This window comes from Phyllostomus discolor, chromosome 3 (genome assembly GCF_004126475.2).
Source record: "Phyllostomus discolor isolate MPI-MPIP mPhyDis1 chromosome 3, mPhyDis1.pri.v3, whole genome shotgun sequence".
Taxonomy (NCBI): Eukaryota; Metazoa; Chordata; class Mammalia; order Chiroptera; family Phyllostomidae; genus Phyllostomus; species Phyllostomus discolor.
This window is the reverse complement of record NC_040905.2, coordinates 8,196,152-8,215,861: the sequence shown is the minus strand read 5'-3', so window position 1 is coordinate 8,215,861 and position 19,710 is coordinate 8,196,152.

Here is a 19,710-nt window from a genome sequence, read left to right as displayed (position 1 = left end):
GTAGTTAATACATCAGTAATCATTTACTTCCCTTCAAGTTGGCATGAGGAAAATCAGTGTCAGCAAGGACAGCCTTGCTGGGGTGTCTCCAGGTCAGGCCCGGGAGCAGCAGGCTCCAGGAAGCACCACTAGGTTCACCTTCCAGGCCGGAGGATGGCCTGCCTAACCTTGATCCCTTTCTTCCCAGGTTCATGGCTTAACTAGAACTAATTATTTGATCCATGAACTTGAAAGCCCCCTAATGAATGGACACTTAAGTTTCCAATAGGCCCCTGGGATTGGTGAGAGCTGTAGCATAAACAGTCATTGTCTGATTTAGTTCCTCTTATCAATGTATGCTTCTCATGAACTCGCATAATTCATGACCCTCCTTTCACAAATTTGTGGATGACCCATGGCGTGTGGAAGGGGAAGATGAGATTTCCAGACGACACTGACCTGTGTGCTACTTCGTTCCAGTTCTGGAACTGGGAATCACTCCCACAGACCCACCCACTATGGAAAACATCCTGGTCTCAGGCCCCACCCATGCGAGGCAAGAAGAGCTGCTCAGCATTCCCGTGGGCTCAGACAGACCCTGGACACGGGCCTCGTCCTGAAAGAACACGTAATTTAGTCTGTGTGTGCTGTTTCCTCATGAAATTGGTTAGGGATACCAATGAGGACGTGTATTTGGAATAATCCAGGCAAAACCCAACAGAACCTGATGCTGGACAACGACAACAGCGATGGAGAGAGAAGGAGACGACCTGTGAATGTTTAGGGGTGAATCCTACGGACCTTGGAGAGTCGTAAGAAGTGAAGACTGGGGAAGAAAAAAAGAGTCAGAAAAGTTTGCCAGATGTCTTAGTCGAATACCTTTGTCAGTGACCAATGCCGGCCGTGGAGACGCTGAGGGAGAAACAGGTTTGTGGCCATCGTTTTTGCTTTTCATTTGATTTCACTCCTGCTTGTTTGCTCTTGATTTGAGCGAGTTAGAAGGTGGTTAGAGATGATTGGATTCATTTTGATGACAACAAGCTCTAAATAATCAGCTTCTTGTTTCCCTTCCTTTGACTTCCACCCAAGACTCTGTGGTTCTTAGAAGGACACAGGGGCACCGCAAATCACTCAGGAGACAGAAGTCCTGCAATACTTATAGCCCAAAAGTTCCTGAGGCAAGACATCATAAGCTGGCCCCCACCACACTGTCCCCAGCCCTCACGGCATCTTCTACTTGAGCAATTAGTTGCCGTGGTTTAAAAATGGAGATGTTTCATTTAAAAACATAGATTTTTTTTTAGTTTCCGTATTTGGTTCAGATTCCCACATGACATGACCAATTGGAGCTGTCTCTTCTTCTAACTGTTATCACCCACCCCCAGCCCAGGTTCATGGTAACTTCCCCTAAGAAGCAACCAAAGCAAAGGAAGGAAAATATTCCCTTCATAATTAGGTTGGGTATTATCCAACCTCTACCCACTGGATTCTGAGAAGGTGCCAGAACTTTTTGGCACTTTCATGGTAACCCCAAGTCCTCTCTCCACCTTTAACCAGCATGGGGCCCTTAGTATAAACAATGCCCACCCCAAAAAAGACCCAGTTGAGAGAGGCAGCTGTAGAACAAGTACTGCCCAGGTGTTAAGCACCTGGAGCCCTGCATTTGGACCATCCCTCCCTCTGATGGGGCCTCTTATTACCTGCTTTTTGCTAGGGTATGCTATGCTGACCAAGACACCTACGCTTCACCTGCCTGGTTAGACATCTCCTTCTATCCACCCATTCCAAACACTCGATCCCAAACTCAGGATGTACTCTTGGTACTGACTATGGCTCAGTGCCCTCCAGCCCCACTCAAAACACCAGACATCAAGCCTACCATCTTGTCTCAATCAGTCTAAAAAGAAAGTTGGGGTGTGGGTTGTAGTGGAATCATGTAGTTTGCATAAGTGTAGCTGATGCAAACCTGTTATAGTTAGCCATTCTCACTGCTGAAAATCTGTCTAGTCTCTTAGGTGGGTTGGGACAGAAAAAGTACTCCCTGGCACACATGGTCTCCTTAGGTGACTCTCCCCTCTCCCTATGCCCAAATCCATCCCTCTTGAATTTCCCAGCATACCACTGCCTGGCTCCTATATCCAACAATCACTTCTTTCTCACTAGTAGCCCCAGAAAGCAGGCCCATGCCCTGTCTTCCGCTCATTCCGACTTGACTGGATAAGGACACATAAGCCAGCTGAAAGTCTGACAAACCTGCATTTAGATTTAAAGAACCAATTTTGCGATGGGCAAGGGTGTTTATTCATTCATTCAACATGAATTAAACATCCAATATGCATCAGATGATAGCAGTGGAGAAATGAGTAAGACATAATGAGTAACCTAGAAGAATAGGCAAAAAATCATTCATTATTCAATTCATGGCAGCGAGTGCTCTAGTGGGGTCATGATCACAGTTTAATCATTTATTAGGGAGCACAAATGTGGAGCACGTAACTTCTAGTGTTTCTCAAGCTGCATTGTGCTTCCAAATCACCAGGGAGCTTGTTAAAATGAAGATTCTGGGTCAATTGGTCTTACATGGAGCTGAGAATCTGCATTTCCAACAAGTTCCCAAGGGATGCAGATGATACTAGTCTGTGGACTATGAACAACAAAATCCTCTAGGACCAGAAAATATTTTCAAGAAGAAATGGTGCTTGGGTTAATGTATTAAAGAATGCATAGGACTTAACCAGTAGAATAAAATAAAAGTGATCAAGGCACAGAAACTACATATTTTGAAAATTAGAAAAGGGTTGTTTACTGACTTAAAAATTAGCATGAAGAATGTAAGAATTGGGCTCCTTCACTGGTAAAATTAATAGTATTCAGTGCATGGATTGGCTAAAATATTTTAGATATACTCTTCACCCTTTGTCTTTGCAGGGTTTAAGAAGCTACTGAAGCCAGAACCCTAAATTCCTTGGAGATAGCACCTGAACCTTAGTCACTAACCAATCAGTGTCCGCCCAATAGCTTAGGGGCTCAGAACCCAACTCAGAATGTTGCTGTGTGTCTCCAGTGGGCCTCTTATGAAGTGTGATTAAAGACCCTCAAAAGACAGTGCTTTGGACTTCCAACCAAGATGGAGGCATAGGAGGACACGCTGTGCCTCCCCGAACAACCAAAATAAGGACAGCAACAATTTAAAAACAAGAAACAACCAGAACTGACAGAAAACCGAACTGTACGGAAGTCCAACCAATAACCAAGGAGTTAAAGAAGACATCCATCCAGACCAGTAGGAGGGGCAGAGACAGGCAGCTGGGCAGAGAGGACTCCTGGCAATGCTGGAGGACTGGGGTGGGCAAGGTGGCGGCTGGCAGACCCAGCACGGCAGATTGTGAAATGGGGAGCGCAAGGCCGCAGCTGGTGGGCAAGGCAGCAGCGGGCAACAGGCAAGGTGGCGAATTGCAGACCGGGCAGTCCCACATTCGCATGCAAATAAACCAGGAGAAACAATTGCAAAGCAGGATGGACTTCGCAACCCAAGGCCCCAGCTCAGGGAAATAAAGCCTCAAACCACTGATTGAAAACATCTGTGGGGGTTGAGGCGCAAGGAAAACTCCCAGCCTCACAGGAGAGTTCATTGGAGAGACCTACAGGGTCCTAGAATGTACTGTACCCAAACCCACCCACCCAGAAATCAGCACCAGAAGGGCCCAGTTTGCTTGTGGGAAGCAAGGGAAGTGACTGAAAGCCAGCAGACAGTGGAACAAGCACCACTGTTCCCTCACAGACCCCTCCCCCACACACAATGTCACAAAGCAGCAACGTGGGTTACCCCTCCCTGGTGAACACCTAAGGCTCCGCCTCTCACTATGTAACAGGTGCATCAAGACAAAAAAAATGGCCCAAACAAAAGAACAGATCAAAGCTCCAGAAAAAATACAACTAAGCAATGAAGAGATAGCCAACCTGTCAAATGCACAGTTCAAAACACTGGTAATCAGGATGCTCACAGAATTGGATGAATTTGGTTGCAAATGAGATGAAAAAATGAAGGCAATGCTAAGTGAAATAAAAGAAAATGTACAGGGAACCAATAGTGATGGGAAGGAAACTGGAACTCAGATCAACAATGTGGACCAGAAAAAAAGAAAGAAACATCCAACCAGAAAAGAATGAAGAAACAAGAATTCAAAAAAACAAGGAGAGACTTAGGGACCTCCAGGACATCTTTAAACACTCCAACATCTGAATTATAAGGGTGCCAGAAGGAGAAGAGGAAGAGCAACAAGTGGAAAAGTTGTTTGAACAAATAATAAAGGAGAACTTCCCCAATCTGGCAAAGGAAATAGACTTCTAGGAAGTCCAGGAAGCTCAGAGAGTTCCAAAGAAGTTGGACCCAAGGAGGAACACACCAAGGCACATCATAATTACATTACCCAAGATTAAAATGAAGGAGATAATCCTAGAAGCAGCAAGAGATAAGGAGACAGTAACCTACAAGGAGTTCCCTTCAGACTGTCAGCTGATTTCTCAAAAGAGACCTTATAGGCAAGAAGCGGCTAGAAAGCATTCCAAGTCTTAAAAGGCAAGGACCTACATCCAAGATTGCTCTATTCAGCAAAGCTATCATTTAGAATTGAAGGGCACATCAAGTGTTTCTCAGATAAGGTCAAGTTAAAGGAGTTCATCATCACCAAGCCCTTATTATATGAATTGTTAAAGGGAATTACCTAAGAATAATAAGATAAAAAATATGAACAGTAAAATGACAGCAAACTCACAATCATTAACAACCACACCTAAAACAAAAACAAAAGCAAACTAAGCAAACAACTAGAACAAGAACAGAACCACAGAAATGGAGATCACCTGGAGGGTTAGCGACAGGGGAGTGGGAGGAGGAGAGAGGGGGGAAAGGTACACAGAATAAGTAGCATAGATGGTAGGTAGAAAATAGAAAGGAGGAGGGTAAGAATAATATAGGAACTGTGGAAGCCAAAGAACTTATATGTACGACCCATGGACATGAACTAAAGGAGGGGGAATGGGCAGGTGGGAGGGGAGTAAAGGGGGGTGATGAGACAACTGTAATAGCACAATCAATAAAATATATTAAAATATTAAATAAATAAATAAATAAACAAATAAATAAATAAAGTTTTTTAAAAAAGGACAGTGCTTTGAGGCTTCATCAGACTCACAGACCCATTTTGTCCCTGCTTACCCTAAAATCTAGTAACTGTCCACATATGTCACAGACGATCTTCAAAACTGTGCTCCCCTCACATCCTGGCCACACTATTATGACAGAATAGCGAACCAGCCCTCACCCCAGAATCTTTGATTACTCTTGTTAGCAACAGCAACTTTAGAGTTGTGGGCTTAGTTAGGTAAGTTAGCATCATCTCTGCAAAATTAAAGTAGCAACACTTGTCCTGCCTACCTAACTAAAAAAAAAAATAAAACCTAAGATGTATTTAGAAAATTTTAAATATGATGAAAATATTGGCTTCCTACCATATCCACTAAGGTAAAAGTTCCCAAACCTGCGTGATCATAGAAGTAATCTTCCATCCAACTACTCTAACTAGGCCCAACCCTGCTCATCTTCCGAGACCTGATGTGTTCACAGTGGTATGCTCATAGACAAAATAATCTAAGGTTCTCATTAAAAACACATACCCCCAGGTCCTGCCATTGGAATTTTTGATTCAGCTGTCTAGGGGTGGCCCACATACATCATAAAAACCTCAAGTGGTCCTTATGATCATGTCAGTTTGGGAAAGACGACACTATGCAATGGAATTTGAGGCATACGGGACAGAACACAAACTGTACCTCCCACCGCCGATTTCATCATCCGGAAGAGCACATCCATACCACCACTGTCACTGCGAATGACTCACGGCAAATACTTCCCACTCCTGTAGCTCCCTTCCTCCTGGCAGTGTGTGCAGGATATGAGATTGAGTTGGTACTGTGTGTAATACAACCTACAAAACTATGAGAAGCAAACAGCTGACATTTCCAATCACCACTTTACAATGAATAAATTTCCCCTCCTTGAAAGTTCTTTGAACTCGTATCCTCAAACATAAGGAAAAAGAAAAAGGAAAAATGAGCTCCTTAAAGATACAATATGGTAATGATTTCTTTCTGAACCTGTGCCATATTAGGCTCCTGAAGGGTGTGGCCGTGGGAAGAACATCACTTTATGAGGACCAGGTATCCAACATCATGCTTCTGTTTGTGTAAAGTATCCATGACTAACATGACCCCAGTAGGCCATCTAGGCACTTGACTATAACTGCCACCTAAAGAGTCACAGCTGAACAGCACAACGAACGACTCACACAGTGGATGACTGCAGCACATGTCCCACCCGGGAGTCACGCCAGCTGGATGGGTGCTCCTGCACCTCCCTCCCAGAACCAGTCCTGTTAGCTCTGTGACCAGGTTACATTCAGGCAGAAATGCTTAGAGAACCCAACCAAATAAACCTGCCAATTCAACCCTAAAATACTGCTTTAGTTAGAGGATGGTAAACTTCCAGATTTTATTATCCCTAGAGGTACAGAAAGCATCAGGTCAGGGTGAAAACATTAGTTGGTTGAAGATTAATCCGTGTTGACAGACCATGAATGGGGAAATTAAGGACACTTGAGACACAGCCTTTACCTTGCAGGAAGGTAAACAGATGCCTGCAGGATGATGTGGGGTGAACGTCACAGGTGGTTTTGCAACCTGCGTCCAAGCCAATCAGCATGTGCTGACCGTTGGCTGTTATTTGTTCTTGCAATTTTTCCAATGTGGTTGAAGCTCTGTAGGTTCCCCTTTATAAACCATTACTAATAACCAGAGCAAAAATGTGTGTGTGAGAAAATGTGCAAATTAGAGATCAAAACATTTTTCAAAAGCTTCAAAAACATTTTCTTAGCAAACAATGGCACATGCTACAAACATTTCAATGTAATACTGTCTATTTTGCTCTCAGCTTAACTGCAAATTAATTTCAGCTCCAAAAAACTTGATCTTCTTCCCAACTTAGCTATTTCAGCAAGAAACAAAGAGGGTTGCGAACATATGCTGTCCACAAGAGACCCACCTCAGAACAGAAGAAAGTGAAGGGATGGAAGAAGATGTTTCATGCCAATGGAAACAAAAAAAAAAACAAAAAGAATCAGGGGTAGCAACATTTATATAAGACAAAACAAACTTCAAAACCAAGGCCATAACAAGAGACAAAGAAGGGCATTAGGTCCTTCAAAAGAAATCAATGCAACAAGAGAATATAACCCTGGTAAACATATTCATATATACACCCAACATAGGAACACCTAAATATATAAAGAAAATCTTGGTGGACATAAATGAAGAGATCGACAGTAATACAGTCATAGTAGAGGATTTTAACACCTCATTGACATCAGTGGATAGATCTTCCAGACCAAAAATAAATGAATAAATAAACAATTATACTCTCTCTACATCAATGGATGGATCTGCCAGATACCTCCCAAAAATCAACAACTATTCACTAGATTTAATGGATATTTATAGAGCACTTCACCCCAAAGTAACAGAATATATATTCTTCTAAAGTGTGCATGGGACACTCTCTAGGATAGACCACATATTAGGACACAAAATGAGTCAATAAATTCAAGAAGATTGAAACTGTATCAAGCATCTTGTCTGACCACAATGGTATGAAACTATAAATTAGTCACAAGAAAACAAGTACACAAACGTGGAGACTAAATAACATGTTACTAAACAATGATTGGGTCAACAATAAGATCAAGGAAGAAATCAAAAGCTACCCTGAGTTAAATGAAAATGAACATATAACAACCCAAAAATCTATGGAACACAGTGAAAGCAGCCCTGCGTGGGAAGTTCATAGCCTTACAGGCTTGCCTCAAGAAGCAAAAAAAAATATCAAATAAACATTCTAATCTTACACGTTAAAAAAAAGAATGACAAAGCCCAGAGAGAATGGAAAGAAGGAAAAAAAAATAATGATTAGATGTGGAAATAAATGGCATAGAAACTAAAAAAAAAAATCAATGAAACCAAGATCTGGTTCTTTGAAAAGACAAATAAGATTGACAAACCTTTAACCAGACTCATCAAGGAAAAAAGAAAAAAGGCCCAAATAAATAAAATCAGAAATGAAAGACAAATAACAATTTGACACCACAGAAATACAAAAGATTGTAAGAAAATATTACAATTATATGCCAACAAATTGGACAACCTGGACAAAGTGGATTAATTCCTAGAAACACCGTCTTCCAAAACAGAATCAGGAGACTCAGAAAATCTGAGTAGGCCAATTACAACTAATAAAATCAAAGCAGTAATAAAAAAAACTCACAAGCAACAGAAGTCCTGAGCCAAAGGCTTCACAGGCAAATTTTCCCAAACATTAAAAAAAAAAAAGAATTAACACCTATCTTTCTCAAACCATTCCAAAGAATTCAAGAGGAAGGAGATTCCTAAGCTCATTTTATGAAGCCAGCATTGTCCTAATTTCAAAACCAAATAAAGACATTACAAAGAAAGAAAATTATAGAACAATATCCCTGATGAACATAGATGCTAAAATCCTCAACAAAATATTAGCAAATTGGATTCAGCAATACATCAAAAAGATCATACACCGTGATCAAGTGGGATTTATTCTGGGGATGCTAGGTTGATACAATATTCACAGATCAATAAAGATGATACACCACATAAATAAAATGAAGGATAAAAATCACATGATCTGTCAATAGATCACAATGCACAAAAAAGCATTCGATAAAATCATGCACCCAGTTATGATAAAAGCTCAACAAAGTGGTAACAGAGTGAACATTTCTCAATATAATAAAGACCATATATGACAAACCCACAGTTAACATCATGCTCAACAAGCAAAGACTAAAAGCGTTACCCTTAAGATCAGGAACAAGATGGGGACATCTGCTTTCACCTCTTAGTCAACATAGTACTGCGGGTTTTAGCTACAGGAACCAGACAAGAAGAAATAAAAGGCATCCAAATTAGAAAGGAAAAAGTAAAATAGTCATTATCTGCAGATGACATGCTACTGTACATAGACAATCCCAAAGATTCCACCAAAAAAATGCCAGAACTGAAAATTGCATTCAGTGAAGTAGCAGAATACAAAATTACTATTCAGAAATCAGTGTCATCATTTTTCTACATCAATAACAAACTATCAAAAAGAGAAACTAAGAAAACAGTCTCATTTACAATTGCATTAAAAAAAGTACCTAACCAAGGAGGTAAAACACCAATACTTGGAAAATTATAAGATACTAAAGAAACAAACTAAGAAAAATACAAATAAATGGGGAATTTACCATGTTCATGGATAGGAAAACTAAGCATCATTTTTCAATATCCATACTATCCAAAGCAATCTATAGATTCAATACAATCATATTAAAATACAAATGGCATATCTCATAGAACTAGAATAAATATTCCAAAAACTTACATGAAACTACAAAGATCCCGAATAACCTCAGCAATATTGAGAAAGAAGAACAAAGTTGGAGGAATTATGCTGCCTGATATCAAACTATACTACAAGGCCATAATAATCAAAACAGCATGGTACTGACATAAAAATAGGCACAACAGAGAGCCCAGAAATAAACCCATGCCTTTATGGTCAACTAATATTTGGACAAGGAGGCAAGAACACACAATAGGGTAAAGACAATCCATTCAATAAATGGTTTTGGGAATATTGGACAGATACATGCAAAAAATTAAACTAGACCTCCTTCTTACACCATAGACAGGAATGAACTCAAAATGGATTAAAAACTTAAATGTAAGTCTCAAAATCATAGAAATCTTACAAGAAAACATGGGCAGTAAAGTCTTAGACATTTCTCATAGAAATATTTTTTCTAGGAATATCACCTTGGGGAAGGGAAACAAAAGAAAAAATAAACAAGGAGGACTACTTCACACTAAAAAGCTTTTTCACAGCAAAGGAAACTATCAACAAGTGAAAAGACAGCTCACTGAATAGGAGAACATATTTGCCGATGATACAACTGATAAAGGGTTAATATTTTACCCTTTACCCAAATTTATCCCAAAATTTATCCAAAATTTACCCAAAATTTACAAAGAACTTATACCACTCAACACCAAGAAAACAAACAACCCAATTAAAAACTGGGCAAAGGCCCTAACAGACACTTTTCCGGAGAGGACCTACTGATGACCAATAGACATATGGAAAGATGCTCAACATCACTAAGCATCAGAAAATGCAAATTAAAACAATGAAATATTACCGCACACCTGTCAGAATGGCTGCTATCAGCAAAATCAACAAACAATAAGTGTTGGCAAGGATGTGGAGAAAGGGAAACTCTTTTGCACTGTTGGTGGAAATGCAGATTGGTGTGGCCACTGTAGAAAGTAGTATGCCATTTCCTCAAAAAATTAAAGATGGAACTGCCTCATGATCCAGCAATTCCATTTCTCAAAATACATCTGAAGAAACCCAAAACATTAATTTGAAAGAATATATGCTCCCCTGTGTTCACTGTAGCACTATTTACAATAGCCAAGATCTAGAAACAGCCCAAGCGCCCCTCAGCAGATGAGTGGATTAAAAAAGCTGTAGTACATTTACACAATATGTACTACATATAAATAATATGTGGCCATAAAAAAGAGGAAACCTTACCTTTTGGGACAGCATGGATGGACCTGGAGAGTATTATGCTAAGTGAAATAAGGCACATAAATGCCACATGATTTCTCTTATATGTAGAATCTAATGAACAAAATAACGAAAAATAGAAACTGACTCACAAGTACAAAGAACAGACTGACAGCTATCAGAGGGGAGGATGTACAGGGCTGGGTGAAAAAGGTGAAAGGGTTAAACAAAACAAACAAATCAAACAAACAAACAAACAAAAATCAGAGACAACAGTATGGTGATTGCCGGAGAGAAAGGCGGGGCAGAAGACGGTAAAAGGGGGATAAATGGTGACAGAGGGAGACCTGACTTAGAGGGGTGAGTGCACAGTGCAATATACAGATGACGTGTTATCGAATTGTATACCTGACACCAAACAGTTTTGTTAACCAATGTCACTCCAATAATTTTTTTAAAATAAAGTCACAATCCTCCCCTTTCCTTCCCATTTAAATCCATGTCATCACTATGAACAGGTCATGTGTGTCTGAGGGGGAGGTATGGGGTGTACAAATATTTTTATATGCATTGAATTTCCTATAAATGACATCATAAAATAAAAAAAAAATGAGCCCTGGCTGGCGTAGCTCAGTGGATTGAGCACAGGCTGGGAACCAAAGTGTCGCAGGTTCGATTCCCAGTCAGGGTACATGCCTGGGTTGCAGGCCATGACCCCCAGCAACCACACATTGATGTTTCTCTCTCTTTCTCCCTCCCTTCCCTCTCTGAAAAATAAATAAATAAAATCTTAAAAAATAATAAAAATAAAGAAGAACGTAAGATGGTTGTTTAAAATAAATAAATAAATAAATAAATAAATAAATAAATAAATAAAATAAGAAACAAGGAGATTTCATTTTTACCTGTAAAATATTTTGAAAATTGCAGAATGAGTAATGACAATTATTGTATTAATAAAAGAAATGTATTTTTAAGTCAGTAACTATGGTTACCAGACACCAAAAGGTTAAAGAGACATCTATGGATACAGAGGACAAAGTGACAAAGAAGTTCATTGCAGAGCACTTGCATGACACAATCGTGCGTCTTACACTCCTAAATGAAAAGAGTAAACAGATGATTTTAGATGAAAGACAGCTAAAACCTAAATCCGCTAAATCAGACTATTGTCCCACTAAAAGGATGGAGACAGACGCTGGACATCACAACGTCCCCCCTAGACAGAGGGTTCCATGGGGGTTGGTGGTGAGCCCCTCGTAACAATCACACGACTCGAAGAGGTCCCAGAGCAGCTTTCAAAGAAAATTCAGAATCAACGTTCCGGTTCTCACTGTATCTCCCTCCATCCCTAGGAGATCCAGAGAGTCCGTCAGGTCACTAAACATCTCCTGCCTCGGCTTCCTCTCTGACTTAACAGGAGGAACATCTGTGCTACGTGTCTTGGAAGACCACCTCGGAGAGGAATGAGATAATGTGCAGAGGCAGCACCATCACAACTGTTTCCTTTACTGCGATTTTCTGTTACACACTATCAGCGCCTGAATTTTTCAGCCCTTGTTTCAGCTGAGTCTCTATCCTTCCTCTCCTAGTGCCTTCTATAATCAGTGTGGTAAGCTTCCTGCTGTGTAATCATATAGGGCTCCCCTTATTTCCCTCTCCTGTTTCCCCTCACAACCACCATCCCCTGTTCCAGTGTACCACACCATCCCCGCAGCCACGCCACCCCCAAGGCCACGCCACCCCTGGCTAGCACAACATTTATGCTCACTGGTTAAGCACCGGTAAAGCGTAGCCTGCTCGGGATATGTTCTCACTAACCCAAGGACGAGTGGCTAACCTGGGGTTGCCAGAGCAAAAAGCAATGGAGCACAATTATTTATGTCCCAGGTGTTAGAGGTGCATCCTAGAGTTACTTGCACGGGAAGATTCATAACCAAAGGTATTCCCACAAAGCCATGAGGAAGGCAGGAGTAATGGCTTATTTCCACACCTCCCACGTTCATTGATTGATTTAAACAAAGCGTATCTCACTCACACTTCCTCACTTCCTCACCAATTTTTCAGAGATTAAGTCATTTTCATCACTATCTTAGACAAGACTCTCCCATGAAGCAATCACTCAGTGTGTACCTGTGATCCCATGCCACTAACCCCCGCCCCAGCCCCACTGATCCCTTTTATTTAAAAAAAAAAAAGTTGCTTGAAATGGAAAACAGATAACAAATTACATGTTCTTAAAAGTAGACAGCCCTAGCTGGTGTGGCTCAGTGGACTGAGCACTGGCTTGCAAACCAGAGGTTCACCAGTTCGATTCCCAGTCAGGGCACATGCCTGGGTTGCGAGCCAGGCCCCTGGTGGGGAGCACGTGAGAGGCAATCACACACTGATGTTCCTCTCCTTCTCTTTCTCCTTCCCTTCCCCTGTGTCTAAAAATAAATAAAATCTTTTTTTTAAAAAAAGCAGACAGCCTTCAACTACACAACACTGTAGGGCATCTACAGGACAGCGAGGTGAGCAAGGGTCCGATGTCATCTCAGCCAGCTGTGTCACTCATAACCGGCCTGTCCTCCTCCTGCTTGCCACCTGGGCAACCGCTGCCCTAATCATCAAGCTCACTAATTTGCTCAATGTCACTGTTTCTCACTGAAATCCTCTCAGCACAAAACAGACATTTCACTCTTAAATGGTCTTGGTTTTTTCAAAAGCCTGGCATAAGTGAGTAAAAGAGCAGCAAGTACAATTGCAAAGAACGTTGTGAAATTGTTGCTAATTTCTGCTATTTCTTACCCTAGCTTTTGCCCTCCTGTGAAAGTAACCGCCGCATTACTTCATCTTTCCAGCTGTCTGCCCACCAGCTGTCTGTGGGCATTAAGGTATACAGCTAACACATCCACTGGCGAATTCACATTTAACCCTCAATCTCAGCAGAGGAGGAAAAAAAATGGGTTTAACTGTCTTTTCCCTAAAGAAGTATGGAGAAACTGTTTTCCATGATTAAAAGCATAAGAAAAAAACATGAAACTGATCCAAAAGTCAAGAGACTATTTCTATATATAGAAAACAGATAAACTTTGGCCAGACATTGTAACATCAGGAACTCCCTTGGAAACCGTATTTCCATTCTGTAATAGTGTCCCTGGTGATGGCGAACTGAGTCAGCAGACACGTGATGCCTGTGGCTCGCCTCAGGCTCGGAAAGGGTGGGGAGGCCCGTGTGACCCCTGACCCCGGCTCACAGTGCTCAGAGGCCAGGCCAGGAACGCCCCCCAGGTGCTGGGTGAGGTCACTAGCAGACAGAGCATTTCCACTCCCGTGACAGGAAGGGAATGTGTCTTCCGCATCTGAGAAGCAGCTGAGCAGCTTCTCCTGACGCAGTTCCTTCAAGGTGAGTCCCCAGGTTTCGCCGGGGGGGGGCAGGTAAAGTTCACAGGAAGGACCACTCCACCTTCCAGGCCGGCAGGAACCACACGTTCTGCTTCTGAATCCCCACGTTCAGCTCATCTCCAAACACATTTTCATTTACATGTCTAAAGCAAAAAAATATATATATACCTAAGCATTGTCCCCAGCCTTCTGTCCTTTTATAGGATCATTCATTTCATAAATACTTAATTGTCTGTTATGTGCAACACATTGCACTGGGCCTCGGATTGATAATGTTTAGCAGAAAAAAAAACCACAGAAAGAAAAAAACAAAACCCTGCATTCTTGAGTCAAATGGGAAAAGCAGAGAAAAAGAAGTGAGCAAAGTTCCGCGGAGGAGACAAGCAGGCCACCGTGGCAGAGGCTAAACGGGGAGGTCTCACCTGGGCAAGGGTCCCGTTCTGACTCCTGACACGCTCGTTACCAGGCAGGCTCTGGTTTAATAGGGCCGGGGAGGGTCTGGGGCTGTGATTCCCTGCAAGGCTCCCAGGTCTGCTGCTGGCCCGCAGGCTGCACTTTTGAATAACTGAGCCCCTCGGGCCTCTCTCCAGCGGCGGTTCTCGAAGTGCCCTCACCAGACCAGCAGCTTCAGCGCTACCTGGAAACTCGTTAGAAATAGAACATCAGAAGCTCTGGGGTGGGGCCCAGCCATCTATACTTGAACCAACGCCCAAGGTGATTCCGATGGCTGCTAAGGCCCGACACAAAAGCCACCGGCCACGTGTGGCTATTGAGCACTCACGCGGTGTCTCGTCTGATTGGAAACATGCTGTAGGTACAGATTACACACCAGAGTTCAAGGACTTATTGATTATTGTTATAGGAATGCCGGTTGAAACACTATCTTGAATATAACTGGCTAGCAACATTACTAAATTAGTTGCACCTGTTTTAGTTTGCTTGGTTTAATGTGGCTACTGAAAGTTGTTTAATAACTCACGTGGTTAGCGTTACATTTCCGCTGGGCAGTGCCACAGTGGATGTTGAGAGTCACTGCTGCAGAACAGTAGCTCTCAGCAGGGACAAGTTCGCTCCCCAAGGGACATTTGACAGTATCTGGGGATGTTTCTGGTTGTCACAAATGGGGGCAGAGGGTTTATTGGCATCTAACAGACAAAGGCCGGGGAGGTGACTAAATATCATATAATGCACAGGACTATCCCCCGAACGAAGAATTACCCAGCTCAAACTGTCAACGGTGTTAGTGGAGAACTGTCTACCTGAGACCAATATACTTTTCCTAACAATGTCACGCCAATAAATTCAATTTAAAAAATTGTCAGTAGTGTCAGAGGATGAGAAATCTGTCTAGCGATTCTGCACATTAGACTTTCTCAGGGGGAGTTAAAAAATACTAATGTCCTTGCCCTTGGCCTATCCCTAGACTGATTAAATGAAAACTCTGGTACCAAGGCCTGCTTGGCATTGCTTGTTTGCTTTGTTTTGCTTTTTGAAGTTCCCCAGGGAGTCCAATGGCCAGCCAAGGCTGAGAAACTCCGTCAGAGAAGGAAGTATAGAGGCCTCACTCCTTCACGGAAGCTCAGCACCCAGACCTGAGGGTCTACATGTCCACCAGGTTCCCAGGTGATGCCACAGCTGCTGGCCCCATGTCCTGGGGAGCATTTTACATCCTATTCGATGAAGCACTCGGCATGGCCACTCCCCGGACAGCCCAGAGCAAGAAGAATGCAGCCCCACCGTCTCGGGCAGCTGCTCCCTGCGTCTGAGAAGACAGTCCCACGACCAGTAGTCCCCCCGACTGGAACCTGATGCTCTTATCACAGTGACTTCCCCTTCTTGCTGAGGCAGAGGAGGGTCCTTTACAGAATGGGGCGGGTCCAACAGTGATTACAGAGGTCAAATAATCATGTCAATCCTCTCTGCCCGTCATTGCAGGCAGGAAACAAATATTTTAGTTACAGCTTCATAAAACCCCTTTCGCTTGACTCTTTAATTTCTGACGACACACAATTCAATAGCTTTAAAGCATGTATTTACATATTACAAAAGTATACAAATTAATCACGTGTCCCTAAAACTAGTTACTAAGAAAGCAGGAGTCACGGAAAACTGCAGCTTTAAATATGATGTGGCTCCCTACTCCGTAAATAACATTTGAGATATACAGGCACATCAAAAAGAGACGGCCCTCCGTGCACACACAGGCACTCACACATGCACACACACACGTGTGTGCGCACACGGACACACAGGATTACCTTCCTGAACACACTGGCCCCTCGTTCTACCCCGGCACACTGCCCGGGCCTCCTCCGTTCCCCCCCCAGGCCCCAGGCAGCCTTTCGGCCTTTTGCTCAGACCCTTCCCCACTGTTTTCTAAATGGGTGGTTCCCCACCTCCTCCTGGTCTTTGCTCGGCCATCATCTTCTTTCTCCCACGTGTACCCCTCTTTTCCAACCGCTTTTCCCCTGCTTTTTTTTTCACAGCACTTAGTACATTTTACCAGCACTGCTGGCTTCCCTCTTTCTGTTGATTGTGTATTGTCTGCCTTTCATGCAAGAATCTCAGCTCCACAAGGGTAGAAATTTTTGTTTTGTTCATTGACATGACTCAAAGGCCTAAAATGTGTGATACACGTAGGTATGCAATAAATCGTTACTGATTAAATCGGTGTTTTTATTAAATACGTTATTTCCAAAATTCTTCTCAGAGGCTGTGTCTTGGCTCTGCCCTAAGCAAGGAATTAGAAAGCCTATTGGCCAGACCAGCACCAACTAAACTGAGACTCCAAGCACCTTCTGGGACTGAGATGCTGTCACTGGGATGGCACCACGGCTAATGAGGTGAAATGAACATAGTCAAGGTCAAGGTGGTCTACAGAGGCCAGGCCATTACAACTCTTGTGAACTGTGTAACATGTTACCATAAATAACATATTTTTATTAACAACACCTATTTTCAAAATGCTCCCCCCAGATAGTGGGAATAGTGGCATTATTTTACTTTTTCATGTTAGCATGCAACCAGTTTATTATTTTAAACAAATTAATAAATAAATTTTGGGTTAATATATAGTGTGTATATATATACACTCCTATACAAGTGTAACTCCTGTAAACAACAACTCTTTTCAGAGACCTCAACAGCTTTTACAAGTATAAAAGTGTCCAGAGATCAAACAGTTTGAGAACCACTGTACTGGAGCAAAGTAGGATGAAACTGAAAGGCCTCTCGTGGGAAACAAAGTTTTGGAGTAGATTGTTGGGGAAGCAGAATGAAACATGCTGATAAGAAGAAAGAAGTCGACCTGCTTGTAAAACAAATAAACAAAACCATGGGAAGGCATGGAAGAGTCTAAATTAGGTTCTCAATGTTCCCTTCATTGTGGCTATTTACTGTCAGAAATAACCGAACTGCTAAACCGGGCACGCTCCGCACCCGCTTCCGGCCCTGCCCTTGTCTCTGCCCACAGTGATCTCCTGCCCGATAGCCACACAGCTAACCTCCTCACCTCCCTCAAGTCCTTTATCAAAAATTATCCTCCCAGAGCCAGTCCGATTCAAGACTGCACACAGCCCGCCCCACTCCCTGCACACACGTCCAACTCCCTCCGTCCAGCTTGCCTTTCCTCTTCCCCTAACACTTGGCGTCTGCTCCAACACCACACAGCCCATTTATTACTGATGCCATCTGCCCTGGCCAGGACGGAGGGTCCGTGAAGGAAGGCTTGTTGTCTGTTTTGTTCTCTAGTCCTCTCCCCTGTCCTGCGGCAGTACCCAAAGCAGCAAATACGTGATTCGGTGAAGGAGAGTGAGTTATGCAGATGGGGCGGCAGTGGAGCTCAGGAGATCAAGACTCAGGCTTCAGCAGAACGTGGAGCTGCATCCTGGTTCGGAAAATCACCAGGTGCATCATCTTCGGAAAATTGTTAAACTCCTTTGGCCTCAATTGTCTCACATGTAGAATTTACCTCACAGCATTGCGGTGAGAAAAAAATAATACCTGAGAATTGTGTATTACCTGTTATTTAGTAGTTGATTGTTAATCACACTGCTATGGTCCTTGCTTTGATATTAGCTACTTTATCTTTAATGCTCCTCGCAGCCAGAATTCAGGGTTTCCTGGTGGGATTAAAAGCCATGAACAGCCCCAGATTTACTTTTGCTACATAAAGAGTAGCTCAGTTCTCCATCGCTCAAGAAGATATCTCTCCAGACTCGGGGATATAAATAAAACAGATCTATCTCATAGCATGTCTGTGCTAGAAGCATCATGAGAATTCAATCTTTAGTTTAATCTTTATTTCATCTGCTCTGGTCAGGAAATGAAGGTTTTGGTAAAGATGTTTTCTAAACACCACATAGTTTGTTGGGATAGAGCCGAACCTAAAAACCAGACCGATTTCTGGATTCCCAGACCAATATTCCTTCCACTCCTACCAGCATGAAAAATGTATATCGGAGCCTTTAAAAAGTCCCGGACTTCCATCCTGCCCCAGGGTAGCATTGACAAGCGCGGGATAATTGAACTTGTGTCTGGGACAGACCCGCGATGCCTCTTCATCAGTAGCCACTGATAAAACAAGCCTGTCATCTCTATACTTCATAATTAATGGTTTGCACAAGAATAAACATTGAACAAATAAATCCTGCAAACACACCGAAAGAACACGAAGTTCCTTCATGTAACCACCAAAGAGATTCTAATCAAGGAAAGACAAGTCAGTCAAATAACTGCTGCAGAATTTTTCCAGTCTTAGTATATTACTTTTCAATCTTAAACGGTGTCTATAAATTGCACAATTGCATCAAAATTTTTTAACCAAATTTAGTCAACTATTTTAGCTATTCCCCGATTGTTGCTCAAAAGTGTCAAAAGTAGTAAAATCCACGGCATTTAGTTCTACTATTGTTAGTAGCTCCTCCTATTTACATATTTAAAATTACCCACCATACCCATATGCAGGCAATTAGAATGCTGGCTCTTCCACTTGAGCAAATGACCAAATAAATGACATGGACCAAAACAGAAGCTGTATGAAAATTCAAATATGCAAGAAGTGACGGTCTGGCCCCTGATCAAGCTTCCAAAGATATGTTACTAAAAATAAACCAAGGAAGTAAACAAAACAGTTGCTATGGAAATCTGTTTGAATCACTGAAAGCAAATGAAAGATCCCTCCCAGTTGACAAGCACGACCCCTCAGACTCCGCTGCACGATGCACGCCTGTGCACTCGAACATCATAAAGTACATGGAGCCAGCGCCGCGGGAGGCCTCCCAGATGGTGCAAAACACAGAATCCCAGGCAAGTCCCACTGGTGGCTGACTAGGAAGTTCTTTACTTGAATAATCTAATCTTTCACCCATCTTAAATTCATTCATTCATTCATTCATTCATTCAACAAATATTTAGTATGCAAGTCAGGTATAAAACATTTGGAATGCGAAAATGAATGACACTGTGATCTATTACCCAGCTTACAATTTAGAAACATTAATCCAGACCAAGTCTATTCCGAAAGCAATGGGTAGATAAAGGAAATGAAAACAAAAGCATCCACATCGAGCTGAGGCAGAGGTCACCCTCACCCCTGGGCAAAGGCTGAACACACGCAGGGTTGGTTCAAGGTGGAAAACAAACAG